General features: G+C 41.1%; 1 protein-coding gene across 3 annotated transcripts in view; it reads left to right on the top strand.

The window, feature by feature from the left end:
• Positions 1-1,645: 1,645 nt before the first annotated feature.
• The window catches only part of tbl1xr1a (TBL1X/Y related 1a), a 58,071-nt gene continuing 38,346 nt past the window's right edge, over positions 1,646-21,370 (top strand). For all 3 annotated transcript variants that reach the window (XM_078259500.1, XM_078259498.1, XM_078259499.1), the window contains exon 1: positions 1,646-1,953. The gene's annotated coding sequence lies outside the window, so the exon portion shown is untranslated. The remainder of the gene's footprint in view (positions 1,954-21,370) is intronic.

The raw sequence follows: 21,370 nt of genomic DNA, 5'->3' as shown, positions 1-21,370 counted from the left end.
ATGCCCCCCCTGTATAAAAGTCATTACCCATCCTCCACTCAACTGTTACAGCCACGCTAAAGCTCACACTACACACCACCCTAGGGCTTTCTGTCTGTGTGTGTGTGTGTGTGTGTGTGTGTGTTTGTTTGTCTCAGCTGGGCCTTATCTGTGGTGTGTGTGTGTGTGTGTGTACGCGCATGTTGATGATCATATGCTCTCAGTTAATGCATGCATGCCTGAGTAGTTATCTCTTTTTCATTGTTTACGTCTGCAGAATATGCATCTGTAGGCCCTATGTGTCTTATGCATCAGTCTAGCAATGGTTCCCACTCCAGTCTCTCCCTATATGATGTAGTTAACATTGAAAATATGCTCCCACCTCCAACTGATGACGATTTGTGTGTTAAAATTAAATTCTGCTTATATAAGATGACTGAAAAATCATTCCAGTTTTCGGTGGGGGAGGGGTGGAGCATTTCACAGTTTGATGGAGCGTCAATGTTGCTGGAACTTAATTTAAAAGTATTTTTGTTATCACTGCTAATACTCATTTATTAAGGCAATTATGTAGTTCAAATATTAAACATAAACAACTACATCACATTAATTTAGTGTTACACTTAAAAACAATTCAAATAGAATTTAGGGCTGAACAATATATCGTTTTTTATTGTCATTGCGATATCAACTGGCGCATTAAAGACCTCATATATATATATATATATATATATATATATATATATATATATATTTATTAACAGTATAGGCGTGCCACGCCAGCAGCTAGGCGAGCATTATAACGCGTGTTACAAAATGACGCACATTCGTCACAGAAGTAAAGGCTGGACTACAATAGAGCTGTTTGGAGCAGTTTGTGAACAGTGTTTTCTGTTGGAGATGGTAATTCTCTTTGGGATGGACTTTGGGCTTTTTCACTTTGTAAACCTATAACATGCACAAAAGAAGATATATAACACAGTAAAGGAAGACATTATATGAGCACTTTAAACACATCGTGAAAGGCTGCAACACATATCGCGAAAGACACTGAGTGTTGGTGTTAGTTGAAAGAAAATATCAGTTGAACACTGCACTTTAAAATGGTGGTGCCTTTTATATTCAATTCAATGTTCAATTTGTTCAATAAAAGAAAATTATTTCCTTTGTTTCATTTCAACTAACAGTTTGTTGTATTTTAGCAGAACAGCTACTGAAAGCAGCAGAAATGCAGAACCGAGTAGCTACGCTTTACTATCTGTTCATTTATTACAAGTAATATCATTATTGCGATATTCAACCACGTTATTGCATATTACTACTACATCATATCATGCAGCCCTAATAGAATTGTAGCCTAGTTTATACTTTCACTTTACTGTAGATGGCACTTATAACAGCAAAGCTAGAATGCCTCTACAGCTACAATCCAAAAATAGCTATGCATTAATCATAATATTGAGCTTTAAAAAAAAATCATATAAAATCAATTTTAACTTCAAATTTGTATTTTATTTTTTGAAGAGTTACCGCCAACCTCAGCCCTACACTATCCTTTTCCATACTGCGACACCCATTTTGATGTTTATGTGACTGGAGTGTGCTTCCTGCAGCGAGGAGCTCAGGCCTACCTCATTTTCGCCTGGCAGGTCAGCTGCTCTGTGTTTCAGTCTGAAGCCGTTGGCTGCTACTGAACCGTTTGGCTCTTTTCTCTACTAGCGAGCAAACCTACATTCTAGACCCAACTGTCCATCCAGCCCATTTTTAAGGGGATTTATCATTATATATGCCCGTGTATCCAAAACACATCGGTCATTGGGGATTCCTAGCACCGGTCGGCCGGGTCTGACGGCCGTTATAACGCTTTTTCGAGGTTTAATTAGAGCTAGAAAACAACGGTGGTGGAGGAGGAGGAGATTCCATATTAGGAGCACAGAGGAGAAGGCACCCCCCTTGTGTGATTTGGAGCTTTTGGTGAGTGTTTATCGTAATTTCACGTTATGTTTGCCGTTATAAATTATACCCCTGTGTAGCGTGACCACATATGACTGTAAATACAAGGTTTGGGCGGGTTATTGCGCTGTTTTGGACGTTTATTTTTGTATTTTCTCTCGGAGTGGGGGATGGGCAGCGTCAGCGCGTGAGTAGGCGCGCGCACTATGCATGTGTTTGTAGGGCAGTTCTCGTGGCTGGTTTGTGTTTGTGAGCGCGCCCTTCCTTCCTGCAACTACTGCTAGCTTTGAATTAAAATCACTTTAGTGATTTTTGATCTCAATCATAAAAATATTTTTTTTTATAACTTATCAATTCTACAATCAACACTGGAAATTTCTGTTTTTTTTTTTAACTTAGCAATCTAACTTTTTTACTTCACTAATTTGTTTTATTTTTGTTCATTTAGATACTTTTCCAGTGATAGATTCATGCTTTAATTTGAACTTACTTTGATTACACTGTGTTTGATTGCACTAGTTTTGATACATACTTAAGTGTTAAAATAAGTTAGTGTTATTAAAAAAACAACAGTTGTGAATAGTTATGAATCTAAACAGAAACTGTAGTTTCAGCAATGTTAGCATTTGTCCCTTACTTACTTACCAGTTTGAGGTATTTTGCTTTGCAGGCCCATAGTTATTACTACAGTTTTAAGATGATGTTGCTGTTTAACCTTGATTATAGGCAACATACAGTAGATTCATAAATGTGCCAAAGTGCATTGTTTATGATTCCATTATATATTATTTTATTACCTTTGTGTCAATCTCACTCAAGCTTTCTACAGTGCTTTGCAGCTGGTTGTTCCAAAGCCATGGGCGGTGTGGGGGAGGGGTGAACACACACACACACACACACAGACACACAGACACACACACACACACACACACACACACACACACACACGCACACACACGCACACAGGAGGGCCACTTGCCAACCTTGTGAGGCTCAACTCAATGACACAATGTACCAGTCCCAGATAAGCCTACAGTATCTGTGCTAGTAAGGAAAAGGCTGGTAATAAAGACTCCAGAGTCAAAATTCACAGACTAATTGGGTCAAGGTGTTTTAGATCCCAAATTCAAAATTGAAATCACATTGTTTGTTTTTGGACAAACACCATCTTCTCTTTTCTATTGAAAGGTTTCTACTGCCCTGTTGCCCTCATGAATTATTGTCTTTGTTGTTTTGCTTTGATCAACCTATAAGTAGGTAATAATATTGTATGAAAAGGTGTCCTGATGAGGTAGAGATGCTGAATCCATTATTTAATGTATCGGTAACATAAACCATGGCCACTTACCAAAGGAAATAAGAGGCTGTGTGTTTGTCATTTTGTTATTGGTCGTTTGTGGTAGAGCCCGAACAATACTGGATTTTTGAATCTCATACCAGTATTTGATAATAAATTATTATTGTATTTGTGTTTTCTAATATATGTTATATGTATAATGGTTGCCCAGTAGTTATTGTGGTTTTATCAGGCATCATTGACTTGAGTTGTCCCTTATTATCCGGCATGTAGCTGGTTGAACTTGTTGACTGTATCCCATGCGTTTCTTTCTGACCATACAGTATGACAAGACTATTTAATTAGTTTTTTTTTGGATTAGGATCACTGACTACTGTCTAGCACAAATGTGCATGTGAGTTGGCTGTTGGTCTTTGTTGTGTATTCTAGTGCAACTTATAACAGAAGATGTGAGGCAACACATCTTTTGGTCTTTGTTTGGGCTTGTGCATTGAGGTTAGGGGTGTGCGATATGACGATATAAAAATCATAAACGATTCAAATGTGTCCACGATCTGCCTTTACATAGAGATCGTTAGTTTCCCCTGCATACAACAGTGCAATTCTAGCCGCGCGCTAACAATGGAAACAGTGCTCCCTCTGGCTACCTAATTGCTCTGCTCTGCACTGCGTACAACAGCCTGGACCGGGCTTCCGTGGGAGATCAGTGCCTATACGGAGCTCACACCGCTGATCAGCAGATCACAAAGGGAGAGAGAGGGTGGAGGAAACGGGAAGCTCTAACTTTGATTCTCCACCGGGCGCATCTGTGCTGCGTTCCGATTTTGTTGATACTGGGGGTGTCTTTTGGTGAATTGACTTGATAGTCTCGAGAGCCGCTTTCCGCACGCTTCTGGGACGCGCCGTGGTGCGACTGGTGGAATATCAAGCGTTGACTTGAATGGCTGCGATTGCTCGCGGGGGTCACAGTGCCTCCGGAACACAGCACAGACACGCCTGTTGGAAAATAGGGTTGACAGCGCTAACAGCTACAGTGCAAACGGAGCCTTGATTAGCTCCAGGGCTGTACCGAATACCATTTAATACCAATTTTGGGAGCTTCAGTGCTTTTCAACAGCGGTGGGTTAAATCCAACATTTCCTACCTCACTTGAACGTTTTTTACCTTCATACTGTTTAAAACTTTTTTACAGTAACGTTACGGGACTAGCACGCCGCGACGGAAGAGTATGATAGATACGTGTGACGACCAACACAGGGACACAATGCTGCTACAGTATAACCATACAGACCTCTACAAACATCAGACGCTCGCTTGTAACTCAACATTTCTCTGTCCTTGGCTGGGATGGACGACATAGTGCTGCATAACTTAGCCAGTGGCTAGCGGACGTTTAGCTAACGCTAGCGGCATAATTTTGACAAAACATCACAGTTAATTTCAGCCCGCATGCATGTATAAAATAGTAACTAAAATAGTTGTGCAGCCCTAGTGGCGGTCAAGATCAGTCAACAATACCCGTTTTCTGGTGTGTTTGTGACCTTTAACGTGACACACAACAAAAAAGCGACAGGCATACTCGTCTACCGGCAATGGGAAAGGAGTCTATCGGCTATTTTTTAGCGGGTTTACCGCTGTTCTAAAAGTCTGCATATGCGCTTTTTGGGGCGGCAAAAGGGTATTTGTGTGTCAAGCAAGGACACCTGCCAGACAAAGATCACTTGCACTGATGTAATATGTAGCTGTTTAATTCTAACAAAATAACCATTTTGATGAGGTAGATGTTCAAATGGTTTTAGGAGAACTGAGGGCCTGTTTTAGCTTAGTGTATGAACAGAAACTCCAGTGTCATTGGCCAGCTTTTCAGAATGATGAAAGAAACGCTCTATGCATAAATATATTGCAGAATGGAGGTTAGTTGAACTGAAGCTAGTACAGGAGCGTGGTGTGACTTTTGCTCTATTTTGGGTGTCACTTTGTTGGAAACAATCCAATTCATTGAGACTGGAGAGGATAAGTATCCCTCGATATTTCCTCTTTTGTTTTTGTACTCACAGCCTTTGCTTCCTTTTTACTTTATATTATCTTTTTATATATGTATTTGCCTGATATGGTTATTATATACCAGGTTAAGTATAGGGCCTACTGATTTATTACTAGTTACTACACCAGTTTTTTTTTGGATAATTGACTGTTGGTAACCATATCTCTACCAAGAAGTACTAGATTCGGACCCCTTTAAAAAAATCTGCTCTCTGTAATGCTATCCCATCCGATGTGGGCCGAGGGATCGTGTAAAAAGGTTGTCCTGTGTCCATCATAGATGACCCACGTTAAGATCAGGGTCACACCCGCATGTGCAATGTGTTGTTTGGTGTTCGTCAGGCAGTGATCTGTGGTGTCTCTGTTTGTGTATAGCCACTTGTTTCTTTCAGAGGTACACTTGGTAATTTAGACTGAGAAGAAAGCTGGACGTGGACATTTAAATATTCCAAAAGTGCAGCTAAGCTGGGTCTCTGAAATATAATGTGAACACTAACTGTATCTACTGGCTTTGCTTATTTGTCCTCATATCCTACAGCAAATGTTGAGCACAGGACACAATAATATGGTTAGTTGCAGAGCAGGCAGCTGAGTCATGTTATCTACACAGGACACATTGATTAGTTGGCCTTATTAAATCACAGAGGACGAGTGGTGGAGTAGTACAGTTATGTAACCAGTGCTCGCCAGTGTTGTGAATTGAAAAGGGAAAGACAAAATGGACAAAGAAGTGCAGTGAGTGAAAATGTCTGTCTTAGTTAGGTAATGGCCTGACATGAGATGGAGAGTAGGGGTGCAACGGATCACAAAACTCCCGGTTCGGATTGGATCACGCTTTTGAGCCACAAAATCAATACTGAGATCAATTTTTCGGATCGGCACAAAATGTGGTAACAATGTCTTATGGCAATAATAACTTCTTTCACCAGTAAATTGCTGTTAAACGACAAAAACGGATGAGAAAAGGGTATTTAACAATAACTTTGAATGCACCACGAGGTTTACCAGTTTCAAGTAACAAACCATTTAGTCCCTTCTGTGTTGTTTTTCCGACAACAGCAGTGACGAAGCGCTAGCTTGTGTCTTTTAGCTCATAGCTTTAGCTGCAGACTGTTGTATGTCCCGGTGTTGGAATCTTCTACAGTGAAATACAGACACACTTTTACACCGTTTAGCTGTCAGCATTTTAATTATGTTTAATCTAGCTACTAGCTAACGGTAGGCTAACATCAACGTTACCTGCTGCCAAGTGTAACGTTAGTGTTAACTAGGGTGACATGCAGCAATGCTTCCGTTGCCTGTAACGTCCGTTTCGGAGCATCAGAGAGCAGCGCAGACATTTAAGTGGCACCGAAATCCGCATTGCTATTACGTCCGGTAGATACCGGTTGTTTAGGCACTGGTGCAATATTAGCACTGGATTTTAACATGTGCCGTTGAAGTGAACAGAAAATTGCGTTGCCTGCATCTTTTCACGGCCAACCTCCATAGAGATTTGGGGGTGGGGGTGCGGGGGTCGTAACTCTTGCAACAGAACATCAACAAGCATGGCTATGAGATTGATTGACTGCCTAATCATTATTGGTCGGTATTTACTAAAAATGTGTGATCGGGTGCTCGGCATTAATCTCTTCTAGCCGCCGTTAAACTACTACACACGTTACTACACATATATAGATAAACACTCGGCTGGGAGCAACAACTGCATGCCTGTGATTGGGGCGTCTCTAGCTCCTTGATGTGCTTGCACTAGAGATGGTCCGATACCATTTTTTGCTTTCCGATACCTGAACTTGCGTATCGGCCGATACCGAGTACCGATCCGATACCAGTGTGTCATGTATTTTATTATGTTTTAACAACTGTATACTACTATCCCTGTATGGATGTGATATGATTTCTATCTTTGTTGTCGGTCTGGCTCAGGTTAAACTCTTTGTGAAACATGAACAAACACAAACGATGAATGCCACAGCACTTTCTTAGTTTATCCAGTTTGACAGTCAGTTATAACGGAAAAATAACATAAATAAACTACTTTAACGTAGATTTTTTTTTAGGGCTTTATTACGTGGTATCGGATCGGTGCATAAACTCCAGTACTTCCCTATACCAGCATTTTAGGCAGTATCGGTATCGGAACATCTCTAGCTTGAACCCAAGAAATGGAGGAAAATTAAGTGGAACTTTGGCAGGAGCACAAATGCCTATTTGATGTTTCCTCCGAGCTGTACTACAACCAGGTCCAGAAAGAGTTGGAGAGAAATTGACAGTTCTCTTCTTGTCGTCTTGAGTCTTTTCCCGTATTACTTCTCGTGTGCGTTTTGTTGACTAAACGTAGTTTAGAGACCAGACTGACTTCTCAGGTATTCCTCCTAGTGAAATGTAGTGTGGGCCCCCTGTCACTTGTGTAATGTGCAAACCACAACGACTTCAAGATAAGCCCCACTCAGGAGGTCGGAAGATCGGTGGTTCGATCCCTGGCAGTCTACATGTGGAAGTGTCTGATGGCTGTGCCATCGCTGTGTGAGTGTACGCTCCCTCCTGATAAGCCCTCCTGATTGTTGTCATGTGCAAAAATGCATGTAGGATTGCCTTATATTTCGTTCCTTTTTGAGTGTATTGGTTCCAACAAAATGTTCTACGATTTGTGAAGATGTAAGTGCTCAAACAGCACACAGACAAAACTAGAGGCTCACACATTCTCATACTGCACACACTCAGGCCTGCAAACACACACACACACACACACACACACACACACACACACACACACACACACACACACACACACACACACACCCCCCACCCCCCGTTGACAGCAGTCACATGGTGTGTGTGGGGCACCCCCAAGGGTCAAGTTTAACATTGTGAAGAATGTATCTGTGCTTGGTGGCCCTCCCCCTCTTTACCCACAAGGCTTTGAAGTTTATAGGCCTGCAGGCTCTCTACCCCTCTGCTCTAGAGAGACTGAGGGTGATTATTTGTACTCCAGCTTCAGTCCCAACCTCTGGAAAATCACACTTTAGTTGGCCATATACATTTGAGATGCTGGATCATCTGATATGATATATGATATAATAAAATAAAAAACAAAAAAACACCTCTTTCTCTATCTCCTATTGTCTCTAAATGTAGCACTTGAAGTAGGATAGATCAAAATAAAAGACCCACAGTTTAAACGCTGTAAAAAGGGTTCGGGGCAGTTTCATTGTTTTGTGAGTTGCTTGAATTGTTGTGCCACATGGACCAGCATCTAGCAGAGAGCCCATGATTAACCCTCTGGGGTCTGAGTGTATTTTCAGACACACAGATGATTTTGGCATGATCTGATACTGTTATCAATTTTAACAAATGTAAGCAGTATTTTCAAAGTACCATGACTTTTTTTTTTTTTGTATTCAACACAAGTTCAGCTACAAAAGTTGTAAAAACTAGTTTTAAAAGTGTGCTGGGATTTGTAAAAAGGCTTTTCATACATTACAGCGATAGACGCTAATATTTTTAAGCACTGGGCCACCAAGCCCCTAAATTTGGTAGCCAAAGTACATTTTTGGTGGCGCCAATGTAACGTTAAACCTCTCTAATTATTAATTAATTTTTTTTCCCCGCTCCCCTTCGTGCCCCTGGCTCTTTACACTGGATATGCAAAAGAGCTTTTCACGAAGCCCAGGCAAATGTGACGGTACAAAGCTTACAGCAGGGCTATTCAACTATACTGATTCAGGGGGACTTATTTTCAGGGTTCAAGGCTAAGTGAAGTTTAGGAAGAATGGAGAATGCAGACAACATTGGCATGTCATTGACGTGCATAATAATTAGCTGTGTGCACGTGCCACTGGTAGAGCTGTTTTGTTTCCGCTAGTTTACGAGAATTTGCCAAATTTCAACATGCACGGCAGTCCAAGATAAACGAGACTACATAGAGACCGCTTTGGTTTTAGCTTGTCTGTTAAAATTCATTATTTGCAGAGTAGCCTGCTGTGGTTGTGTGAAAGAGAGCGGTGGTGGGTGAGCGACTACTTGCAGACAAAGCAGGTTGAAATATCGCGTTTCTACATGCTGATTCCTGTTAAACAGGTGTATATTAACTAATATTTAATGTTCATGTATGTTTAATAATGAGGGATTAGTTCTGCCAGCAGAATCCTAATGTAAACTGTGAGAGGAATGCTCCCTTTACTCACTGGCTGATGGAAAGGTCCTGTAGCATGAACTGCTGAACTGCCTCAGTGGACCGCTGCATCTGGCTGTGTGGCCCATTGCAATGCTGTTTTTGTCAGTAGAACGTCAACGTGGGTGTGTAGTGTGACTGAAATCTGAGAATGATACTGGTCTTGGCAAATAGAAGTGTATGTAGGCCTGTAGGCTACATTTCAATTTGATATATTGCTGTGGTGCAATTTAAATAGGGCTGGATCCGAATTAGGGCTGCAGCTATCGATTATTTTAGTAATCGATTATTCCATCGATTAATCGAGTCATTGGATAATAAATAATTTTGTTTTATTGAAGGGCAATAACATACAATAGTTTGGTTCAGCCTACTTTTCGGAAAAAGCAACATTTGTATTGCATACATTGCTTACAATGTCATTTCTCAAAAAACAAAAAATATTAAGTGCATTTAAGTGCCATATTACATTGTTTTTAAAGAAAACATTTTCTGAAATGCAATAATAACCTCAAACTAAACATTACCTTAAGTTGTACAACTTAACTTTCAGTCACTTTAAGTTTCAACCTGAGACTGATCTGTATATAGGCCTATATGTAAATATTAGTTATACTCAACCTATTTTCATTTATACATCTATCTATAAGGTTGCAGGAAGGTCTGTCTGTCTGTGTGTGTGTTATGCGCATATCTCTCGAACCGTCCAATGAATTTCAAACTTGACAGGTGTCTTGCTACGGGCACGAGTAAGTGCAGTGCCAAGTTTGACGTTGTTTGGATAAGAAATGCAAAAGATATCGTCGGTAAAAGAAGCACACGTTGGCTTTTGCCGCTCTAGCCGCTGGCCACTCCCCCTCTGCTCACTGAGTGAGTAAAATGTGACATACACCTCAGGCCCACAAAAATGTGCAAAGTAGCACTACGTTAACGATCAAATGACACGAGACAACCCCTCTCTCTCTCTCTCTCTCTCTCTCTCTCTCTATGCGTGTGTGCGCACACACACGAACGGTCCGGTTCTGGTGGTTGATGAACGCAGATGTGCTGATTAGCTCTCATAACGGGCCGGATGGGTAGAGTCCATGACACTAATGTTGGATTACTCCACATTGTCATTGCGATAGTTTGTGATTACATTCTGAATCTGCCGCGTTCTCTGTCAGGTAAATACAGCAGTAGACGTAGCCTACACTGTAAGTCAGTAGGATAGGCTATACAGTGGAGTTGCATTGTGGTTTGGGGTCCTTCTGTAAGTAATTTCAGGGTGCAATTTGGTTTTGAAGAATTCTACAAGCAGCAGTACCACAGGCCAAGCGATCGGCCCGTTCCAAACAGGCACATTTTCAACGGGCACTGCACTAGTTTGATTACAATGTCACACAGCTCTGTTACACTTATGCTAGTAGATCGTTCATCAGCTGTTTCTGGTGGCAACAGTCAACTGTTTTTTCCGGCTCTTTAGATCAAATTGTGGTCACTACCACGTATTTTCTTGTCTTTAATTTTGGTAGTTGTTGTGTTTGGTGTAGTTTCATCGTCCATACGACTCTGTGATTTACTTTTGTCGGGTCCGCTTCGTGGAATGGATGATTAAGTTAGACTCAGTGTTTTCTGTTGAGAAGCGTTGACGTCGTGCTATTATTGTGGTAAGCTAGTTCGATTTTGCAGCAGACACGCTGTACAGAGTTTTTCGTTTGAGCTGATTCCAAACTTTGGAGACTTTTCCGTCGTTTTCTCCAGCCTGTCTCTTCTGTTAGCCCCTTACGCTCTTTCTTCATTTTGTAATGTCTTCATGGCATGTGTCGCCAGCAGCGTCAGCCCGGTGTGCGACAGTAGTAATCCCCCCGTGCGGAAACACCGCGAGCGAATCAACGTTGGTAACGTTAATTAAACGAAGCGTTTTTCCGAACAAAACGTGCACGCGAGCTGAACTTCACTGTGGTGTTTTGAGATTAAGCTGCTTGCTAAATGTCTGCTAGCTGCTGGCTAATTAATGCAGCACTATGTCGTCCATCTCAGCCAAGAACGGAGAAATGTTGAGTTACAAGCAGTCGGATGTTTCTAGAGGCCTGTCCAGTTATACTCTAGCAGCCTGGTGTCGTTTTCAGGCGATAAGGTGAAAATGGTAAGCTAGTACGGCCGTGCATAATGCCAATACAGTGAGGCTCCGGCTGGCTGAGCATTCATTCACACACACTGCGTCGGTCGTCACTCGTCAGTCTGTTTAAAAACGCAGGTATTTCCGTTATTTCCGATTCAACTTTTGGAGAAAAGCAACCCGACATCAACCTGCTGAGGACAATCATGTAACCTTAACTCGCTATCGGACTCGTCCGTTTACGCGAGGAGGCGTAAAACAACACTCGTTCAACACTACAAATATGATTACGCATCCTAAGAGCCGTCATCCTGAGCAGCACCAAGACCTTTTGAAAAGTAAGAAGGAAAAAACACCCATTAGCAGTCTCTACTTCAGTCACATTTGAAAAGCTCCTCGTCGGCGCTAGTCACATTAGCTTTACAACGGACATTTGTACATCAAGCGCGAGTCCTATTAGCACGTTCAGCCTCACTGCCCAGTGGATAGACGAAGACTTCACCCTTAAAAAAGCTGTGTTACACTCACAGGAATGCTCAGGTTCTCACTCAGCAGCTGCAATTGCATCCTTATTTGATAATATGTGTGGGAAATGGAAAATAGAAAGAGAACGAGGGCATGCCGTGCTACGTGACAATGCCCGTAACATGGCTATAGCTATGGTGGAGTTTGGTGTGGCAAGTCTACCGTGCATGGCACACACACTGCAACTGGCGGTGAATGAAGGTGTCATAATTCGGCCTGTGTATTAATAATAAACGTGCAACTAATAAATCATTTGATTTCTGGAAGAAAAAAACTCTCTGCTCTGTTAATGCCTAAAAAGCATACAGTAAAAAAAATCTGCAAAAAATCAGTAAGTGATATTTCGGTATTCTGTTACTTCATAGGTCATCTCATACCTGGCCGAACCCACAATTCCCAGGAACAACAGTCCATTGGACTACTGGAAACGCAACCAAGCCCGTTTCCCTTCCCTCGCTCCTGCTGCACGCAAATACCTGTGTGCGCCCTGCACAAGTGTTGACGGTGAACGGCTGTTTAGCATTGCCTGTGTGATGTGTGCAGATGTGATAGACGAAAAGAGAAATTGAACGGACGGTGAAAAAGCAGAGATGCTCATTTTTATGAAGAAAAACATACCTCTGGTATTAAAAAAATAAATAAATAGCTGAACAGAAGCCTACCCGTCAGCTGAAGTTGTCACCCTACTTAGTTGGACTGAAAAGGTTTGCACGACTCAAGTTCAAGTGAAGGATAAAATGTATTTTCTTTGCAATACAGAGCACACTGTTTGTCACTGAGTTGTTACAGGACTGTCTGTGGCTCACAAGGCAATACTGTATATGGAGCTTGGTTTTAAGTTTGATTATACTTTAAAGTGGGTCCTAAGGACTGAAGTGTAGGTCTGGACTGCAGCTGCCTTTTTTGTGCACTTGACCACTTTAAGTTTCAGTACAATGTCAACTACTACACCACTATGTCAGGGAAGCATTTGGCAGACCTGTTCAAGTAGGAGAAGATGTACATTTTTCATTTGAAAATGTATTTTTTATATATTTTACTCCTAAGGACTGAAGTTTGAAGTCTGAACTTAAAAATAAAATGTGGCACTGTCATATCTATATTCTTCTCCTCCAAGTGAAATAATTGACCTATTTTTCAGCGGTTAATGTCTGTCTACATTTGTAAAATGATACATTCATGGTAGAATCAAATGTTTGTCTTGTGTATTGCCTTATCTACAACACATGAGTGTAATAAGGTAAAAATAGAATTAAAAGTGTATATATATCAGGGGAAAAATGTGTATACATCGGTATCGGCATCGGCCAAAATCCAATATCGTGCATCCCTAGTCACAATCTCTGTCTCCACCCTTTCACTAACATGTGGGTAGCAGCTACTGTGTGCTTGCTAGTAGCTTGCTCCTGAACTTGTAACTTCTGAATGGCGGTTTTTCATATTAGGGATCAAACTGGCAGTGTTGGAAGGATTTGACACGGCCTCTTTATATTACTTCGACCTTGCATGTATTGCATACTGCAATTTCCGTGTCTTTTTTTTTTTTTCACTGTGAAAACCATCCAGATCATAGACATTGCTTTGTCTTAAGCATGTCCACGCGTCTGCGTGGCAAGAAAACACACACACACACACACACACACACACACACACACACACACACACACACGCATACACGCACCGCCCTGACAAACAGGAGGAACCAGTTTGGCTCATCGGACTGATGCCAATGTATAAAAAAAAAAAAGACTAACATTGGCCGGTAACAATGTGATTACCGATACATCGTGCATCCCTACTGCTTTCACTTCTATGTTCTGCTACATTGCTGCAACACACGACTTAAAATGTTCCTGAATTCAGTGCATCTCCTACACGAAAAAAATATATAAATACAATTGCACCAAAACTTTCCACCCAAAATTAAATCAGTTCGATTCCACGTTGTGCTACGTTTCTACTGATTAACAAATCTTTGCATCGAAATTAGACTAAGCTAAACACACACACACACACACACACACACACACACACACACACACACAGAAGCGGAGCCTACGCACTGTGTGTTCACAACTTGTATACCACATTTTAGTTAAAAAAAACACATCTTAAACATAGAATACATAAAAATATAATACATAAAAAGTCCCCAACGCGTAAGACCGGCAGGCGGTCAACCTGGGCTAATTTGATATACAGCGTAAGTTTATATGAGCTAAGAAAGCATTTTAAACGGCAATATTGCATTGTTGATTAATTGTGCAGCCCTAAAACGAGCTTTGTCTATGTTGACGTCAGAAGCACTAGTTGTATAAAACTGGCGCCCTGGGTATGCTGCCTGTGCTTCTAAAAGGGGTTCGGTGTCCACATTTGTTATTCTGCCTGTGCAGTGGAAGATTGTCCACCGATATATGACAACTGGCCTGCTCCTGTCTGTGCACTCCTGCTACTTCTGTTCCCGCTGAATATGTTTTTTCTCTCTTTTTATCTGGTGCTTTTTCAGCTTTTGAGAGTAACTTCAATTGATCATGTTGCTAAGCGCGACAAGCTTTCCAATCCAGCGTGACGCTGGCATAGGTAGTTGACTAATAACAACTCAAAACTTACAGCAATTACTCTTTCATTTCAGATTTCACAGAGAAGTAAACAAAAGCTAATTAACACTAACTCTCTGTGGTTGGTTTCCAGCTGACTTGTTTTTGAAATGAGAAACATGTGAAAGGGTCTAAATATGCCATTGATAGCCACATACTGTACATAATAATGTCCTAAAAGGCTTGGGCTAAAGCTACATGCAAATAAAAATAATAATGTTGGGATATGAAGATGAGGACAAACTGATGTTTTTGGCAAATGGTACTCTATATAGTAGAGCTTGGCTATATGGTACGACAGAGCATCAGGGCCACATCAAGGGAAAAAAATTAAGGAGGAAGATGTTTTATTTATTTTGCATTTTGAGAATAAAGTCGAAATGTCGAGAATAAAGTTGAAATGTCGAGAAAAAACTTGATATTTCAAGAATCAAGTCGGACTTTTGAGAATAAACCAAACTACTAACTTTACCTATAGTATTCTACAAAGTGCATGAACTCTTTCTCTTTTAGCGCATAAACACAGTGTGGTGATAAGTATTAGGACTTTGAAGAGATTGTGCCGAAAATTGCGTCTCTTCAGAAGGAGAAACCACACAAACTTGGAAGAGGTGGCCGTATTCCTGCAAACTGAAATAGCTTGTAATGGACAGATGCAAGGGTATCGATGGTTACACCTACGTGCAATACAGAGAGGATATGTTGTATCACAATACACAATAAGACAATTAATCAACTTGTTTGATCCTGAAGGAGTGGCGCTCAGGCGAGCGCGGCACTCTAAGGATGTAACCCATATCTATGATGCTGCCTACATGGCAGCTGGCGTGGCGGACAGTCGCTCTAATGTGATTAAGTGATAAAGGAGTTGAATTTATTCTCATCATTTCAACTTTAATCTCGACATTTCGACATTCTCGAAATGGTATAGTTCAACTTTATTCTCGTCATGTTGACTTTATTCTCGACATTTCGACTTTGTTCTCGAAATGCAAAATAAATAAAAAATATCTTCCTCATTTTTTTTCCTTTGATGTGGCCCTAATGCTCCGTCGTAATATGGAGAACGTCAAATATCACGATATTTTTAGCCAAATACATCGATGTCGATATTGCGGCGATATTGTAGGGTTGCCTACTGGTGCTTTCACAAAATATTTACACAATGAGAGTTTTGATTAGTAATCACCAATAATGTGGATATAATGACTAAGTTGGTAAAGGCAAATAATAAAACAGCTAGCGAGTCTCGTAAATTCAGAAAATGACATCACTTTACTGTGATGCAGCCTTTAAAACCAGGAAAAGACAACACTTTGTTTTCCAAAATGTAAGACGATATCTAGCCTCATATAGCGATGTCGATATAATATCGGTGTATTGCCCAGCCCTACTATATAGGATAAAAAGTTTCTCTAGAATAGCTGGAGTGTTACGTTTCCCAAATCCAATAAAGAGCAGGGCAGCTAATGTTAGCTTAAACTCTGCTATAGTAGCATCCAGTGCCAGCCACCTCACATTTCTAATGTAATTTATAACTCAAAAAAACAATATAGTTAACACAGCTAATGATGCATTATGTAGCTTTGCAAGTAATGCAAGGTTACTATTGTAAGTATAGTAACCTGTTTACAGCTATATATATATATATATATATATATATATAGCTAACTAGTTAGCTGGCCATGCTAACGTTTGCAGCTTACATTAGAGCGGTTAAACACTCATCTAAACGTTTTTGCTGCAGTGTATTTGTGAGATATTAGGGGTGGAACGGTACATGTATTCCTATTGAACCGAAACGGTATGGGCGTCACGGTTCGGTGCATGAATTTACACAGATAATACACGGTATAAAAATAAATAAAACTTGCTTGCAAATTAATTAATGTAATGCGGAACTAATCTGTAGCCCCACTTTAGCTCTATAGCTCTGGCGCGCCGCCTATGTAGCCGAGCTCCGCATATGCATGCAGTTTTAGTTACTTTAAGATCGCAAGTTTGGGAAAACTTCGGTTTCCCAGTCAGTTACGGTAGTACAGGCGAGAGAGTGGTGGATAAGTTTTACGTTTCCCAGCGTCGCGGCTCTGAACCGTAATGTTAGGTAGGACAAATGCCTTGTTTCTTCAGGCTAACTATATTAGCTTTAGCCAGGCAGGGAGCAGCTTTCTGCGGTGAAAAATGGCCCGGGAGACGTCGTGATAACGTTGTATTAATCAGGTAATTTAGTTTGTCTTTGCAGAGAACAGATATGCTGTATGCGGTACTTATTGTTTACTGTTTACATCTTACTTTACACACTTCAGGCTGTTGCAGCTAGCTCAGGGGAGAGACTGTATGACACTAGGTGGTACAGCCTGAGACATGCACAATAAAAACAATTTGCGTTCTGCATTTTTGTTTTGCTTTTCCCTCCATTGTACCGTACCGAACCGTGATGCCTGAACCGAGGTATGAACCAAACCGTGACTTCTGTGTACCGTTCCACCCCTAGTAGATATGATAAAGCAGACCACGTGAAATTTGCACCGCTGATGTCAACGATATACCAATAAACAAATTATGAGTGACACACCTTATGGATGCCACCCTACATAGAACGCATTATTGCAATATGAATTTTCATTTAAATAAAACGTGCAAGCCCACAGCCTATATCAATTGCTTGCAAGCTCTCTGTGACTTTAATTTAGTATGGGTGGGCGGGTTCTCCCCTCTGTTGAGGTGCTGCCTGTGTACTTCATGAGAGAGCTGTTAACTCCAGCTAAATGTCCTGGGATCCTTGCAGTGCTCTGATGTACTGTATTGCATTATTATCAGGAAAAGCCGGGGTTTAGCGCTGCGTCAGAAGTGCAGGGTTAAATCTGAAAGATCTCTGCTTTGTTTGAGCTTGCTTCATGTGGCTTGGATTGGGCAGTATGAAAAAAGACTGATCTCATCATGGATTTGTGGTGTTAACATGTACTTAGTGATATGACCCATGTTTATGATGTGGCATTGTTGTTGAGTGAAAGGCCTGTGCTCCATAAGCTCCCCATATACAAGGAGGCTGTTATGGGACAAAAGAGAGATTTAAAGGGCTGCCTAATAACTAAGTCTTTATTGCAAAGTGAGAGGGTTCATAGGAATTGAAGAACTTGAATTTAAGAGAAACAAAATTGTTTATTATTCACATTAAGGTTTTTTTTTTCACTTGTCCGCTTGGGCAGGTGAACGTTTTTTTTTCCCGGAAAAAGAACGCGTCAAAGAACTCCGAAAAATATGCTGAGAAAAGCATTTACAAAAGCGTCAAATATTGAAGAAAAAGTCAAAAACGTTGAAAGCATCACATGTAGCGTAAACACATGTCGAACAAAAAAAGTCAAAAGTGCCAAGCACCAACTCAGTTTTCGATTGGCCAACGTAGGGCTGGGCGATATGGAGAAAATCAAATATCACAATATTTTTGACCAAATACCTCAATATCGATACCGCAACGATATTGTAGTGTTGACTATTGGTGCTTTCACAAAATATTTACATCATGAGATTATTGATAAATAATCATCAGTAATGTGGATATAATGACTAAGTGAGTAAAGGCAAATAATGAGAACAGCTAGAACAGTCTGGTAAGTTCAGAAAATGACATCACTTTACTGTAATGCAGCCTTTAAAACCAGGAAAAGACAACACTTGTGCCATATTATGATATCCAAAATCTAAGACGATATCTAGTCTCATATCATGATATCGATATAATATCGATACATTGCCCAGCTGTAGGCCAACGGCACATTCACAAATCGTCAGCAAGTGTTCTACGATGGGGGCAAGAGAACAATAATGCCATTCATGATACCATGATGCCCCAACGGGCAAGTGGGTTGTTTTGTTTACTTGCCCGACGTGGCGTTTTACTTGCCCCCGGCCATCGGACAAACCCTTATTGTTGAACCCTGATATTATTGTGCTGTTGTTTTTCATACATAAAAATTTTAAAATTGGATAAAAATAATAATATATATTAATCGTTTTTAAAGCTGTTTCTTTAGTAATTGTGTATGCCACCGTGTTTCTGTGAGTCTGGTTACTCCACATAGCATTCAGGGATGGGAGGAAAACGTGCTCTGGTTCGTCTTGGGGCGGTGCTAAGCACCGGAGAAAAGCCGCGGTGCCGCTGAAAAATAGGTTTGGAAGGAACTTGTTTTGGTGGAGCGTGTACATTTTAAAAGTTGTTTTAGTCGTGCAACAGAAAACTCAGATTGGACAGATAGTCTAGCTAGCTGTCTGGATTTACCCTGCAGAGATCTGAGAAAAGGTTAACCACAGTCGTTTTAAATCGACCGGAGTTTAAAATGCCAACACAAAGGAAGCCCAAAGCAACGGATATCCGGCCTAAATGAGGGAAATCCAGAAGTGGAACGTCAAGCATATAGACTAACGCGATATCAACTGGCGAATATACATATCGGGAAGGGCTGCGACATTTTGCGAAAGACACGCCGAGATGTTTTGTGTTGGTTGAAAGAAAAATGGCACTTACTGTAATATATATATGTCATTCTTTTTTAGTGGTGCTTAGTGGAAATTATTTCCTTTCTAAACCACTGGGAATTCCTAATGCATTTTCAAGACAGTTTTTCAACTACAGTTACAGAGGGGTGGCTTGGTTGGAAACTTGGACGTAATCATAAAAATTCCAGTTAGCTTTCAACACTGACTTAATGTAGGTTCGTATGGAATCTGTCTTATAGCTTTCTTAAATGCCATCAGCCTGTGACTGGTTCCTCTTTGAACTGCTTTCTAGCAGCAGCGTCAGCAGTTGGGTTAGTGGATGGGTTATATTATATTAGCCTTTGTGTAATTAATAAATATTTGTGTGGCAAGCCCACCCTCAGCTACTCCCCCTGAGTGCTGCTGTTGGTGTTCATCTTTTCCTGTTAAAGAGTAACTTCGTTTTTATTTTTTAAAACCTGGACCCTATTTTCTTATTTTTTTGTGTAAGTGTCTGATGGGAACAACAATCTTTGACATTGGTCCAGTATTAAGCGAAACCGTTGAAGTCGGCAGCTGCAAAACAAGCTACAATGTAAGTTATTGGGCAATTGCGCACCAATTTATGTCCACAAAAAGTGCTTGTTTTACCACTGACCTGCTCAGATTATTATTCTAAGTGACTGACAACATTATGGAAAGGATTCCTACAGAGGTCAACCTTTTTGTTTAAAGAGTAAGATCCTTTTTGTTCAACATGAAACAGCCCCGAAATTGCTATCGCCAAACCCACCAGAGTCCATTTAAATAAACAGTTAAACACACTTCATTCAAAGTCCACAAAAACTAAATAAAACTGTCCGTTTTCGTTCTTCTTTGCACTGTTCCAACAATCACCACTCTGATTTGGCTGAAATAAACCCCCAAAGGAAAATATGCTGTCTCTATACACACTAAAATTACTGTTAATTTAAATGGAGTCTGGTGAGTTTGGCGATAGCAATTTCTGAGCTGTTTCTGTTTAACAAAATGGATTTGACCCTTTATCAAAAAGGGCTATCTCTGTAGGGATCCTTTCCATAATGTTGTCAGACACTTAGAATAATAATCTGAGCCAGTGGCAAAAATAGCATTTTTAGTGGACAAAATTAACGATGCACATTTGCCCAATAGGGTTACATTGCAGCCTGGATTACGGCTGCCGGTTACAGCATTCTCGCTCAATACTCGACCAATTTCCAAGAGTGCGGATACCCGACCCAAGCCCGACAGGACGGGACCCAACGGTGTGTGTGTGTGTGTGTGTGTGTGTGTGTGTGTGTGTGAGAGAGAGTAAAGTGGGCAGAAGAGAGAAAGAGGAAGCAGACGTGTAGATGCGACCGGCGCAGAGTTGGTGGAATAAGTAACCCCAGGTTGAAAGCCAAGTTCATTCGTTTGCTCACCAGAAACAGGATTTTAGACCCGATGTTATTCATTTTATAACGCCGCCCCTGGAGGTAACGAGTCTCCCTGGTTTTCTGTCCACGGTCGGGAACAAAGCAATCAGGAAAGGTTAGCACTTTGAACATTTTAAATTAAACGGCTTATTAACGTGCTCTTGTTGCCCCATGTGCGCTGATGTGCTCATCTGTTGACATTTCCGAATGCCTTCCTACAGTTGCTTAATAAAAGCGGGCTTTCCACACAAACAAACGTACATGTGTCATTAGTATGAGAAAAAAAATGAGATTTTAACTGTGTCGGGCTCAGGTCGGGCTCGGACATAAATATCTTTAATGCCTGTCTGGCTCGGGTCGGGTTCGGTTACTGCTCTGTCGGACGCGGGCTGGGCTCGGACAGAAAAATGCGGCCCGATCAGCACTCTAATAGGAAAATAGGGTCCGAAAATACCGAAATTACCCTTTTTTTAAAATGGTTACTGATGAAGGCAGAGATAAAAGAACAGGTGTTTCATATTTCACGTTTGATCAAGAGATAACCAGCTGCTTACAAATCCTCATTCCTCTCATGCCAGGGCCGTGTACTCCAGCAAGCCCTCGGCATCCCTCAACACTTCAGCGTTTCTCTGGCCACACCCAACTACCTTTGCTTTCTTTGTGGTAACATTATCTCTGGCTTTTGCTCTGCAGCCTCTGACCACAGCCTCGCCAACACTGTACAGAGAGGCAGCAGGTCCAGCAACAGGAGGGAGGGAAAGACAGAAGAATCATAGGATAGGCTGACTA

The sequence above is a fragment of the Sander vitreus genome, chromosome 9, assembly GCF_031162955.1.
Source record: "Sander vitreus isolate 19-12246 chromosome 9, sanVit1, whole genome shotgun sequence".
Lineage (NCBI taxonomy): Eukaryota > Metazoa > Chordata > Actinopteri > Perciformes > Percidae > Sander > Sander vitreus.
The sequence above is the reverse complement of the archived record's forward strand: the minus strand, read 5'-3'. Positions and strand labels throughout refer to the sequence as shown.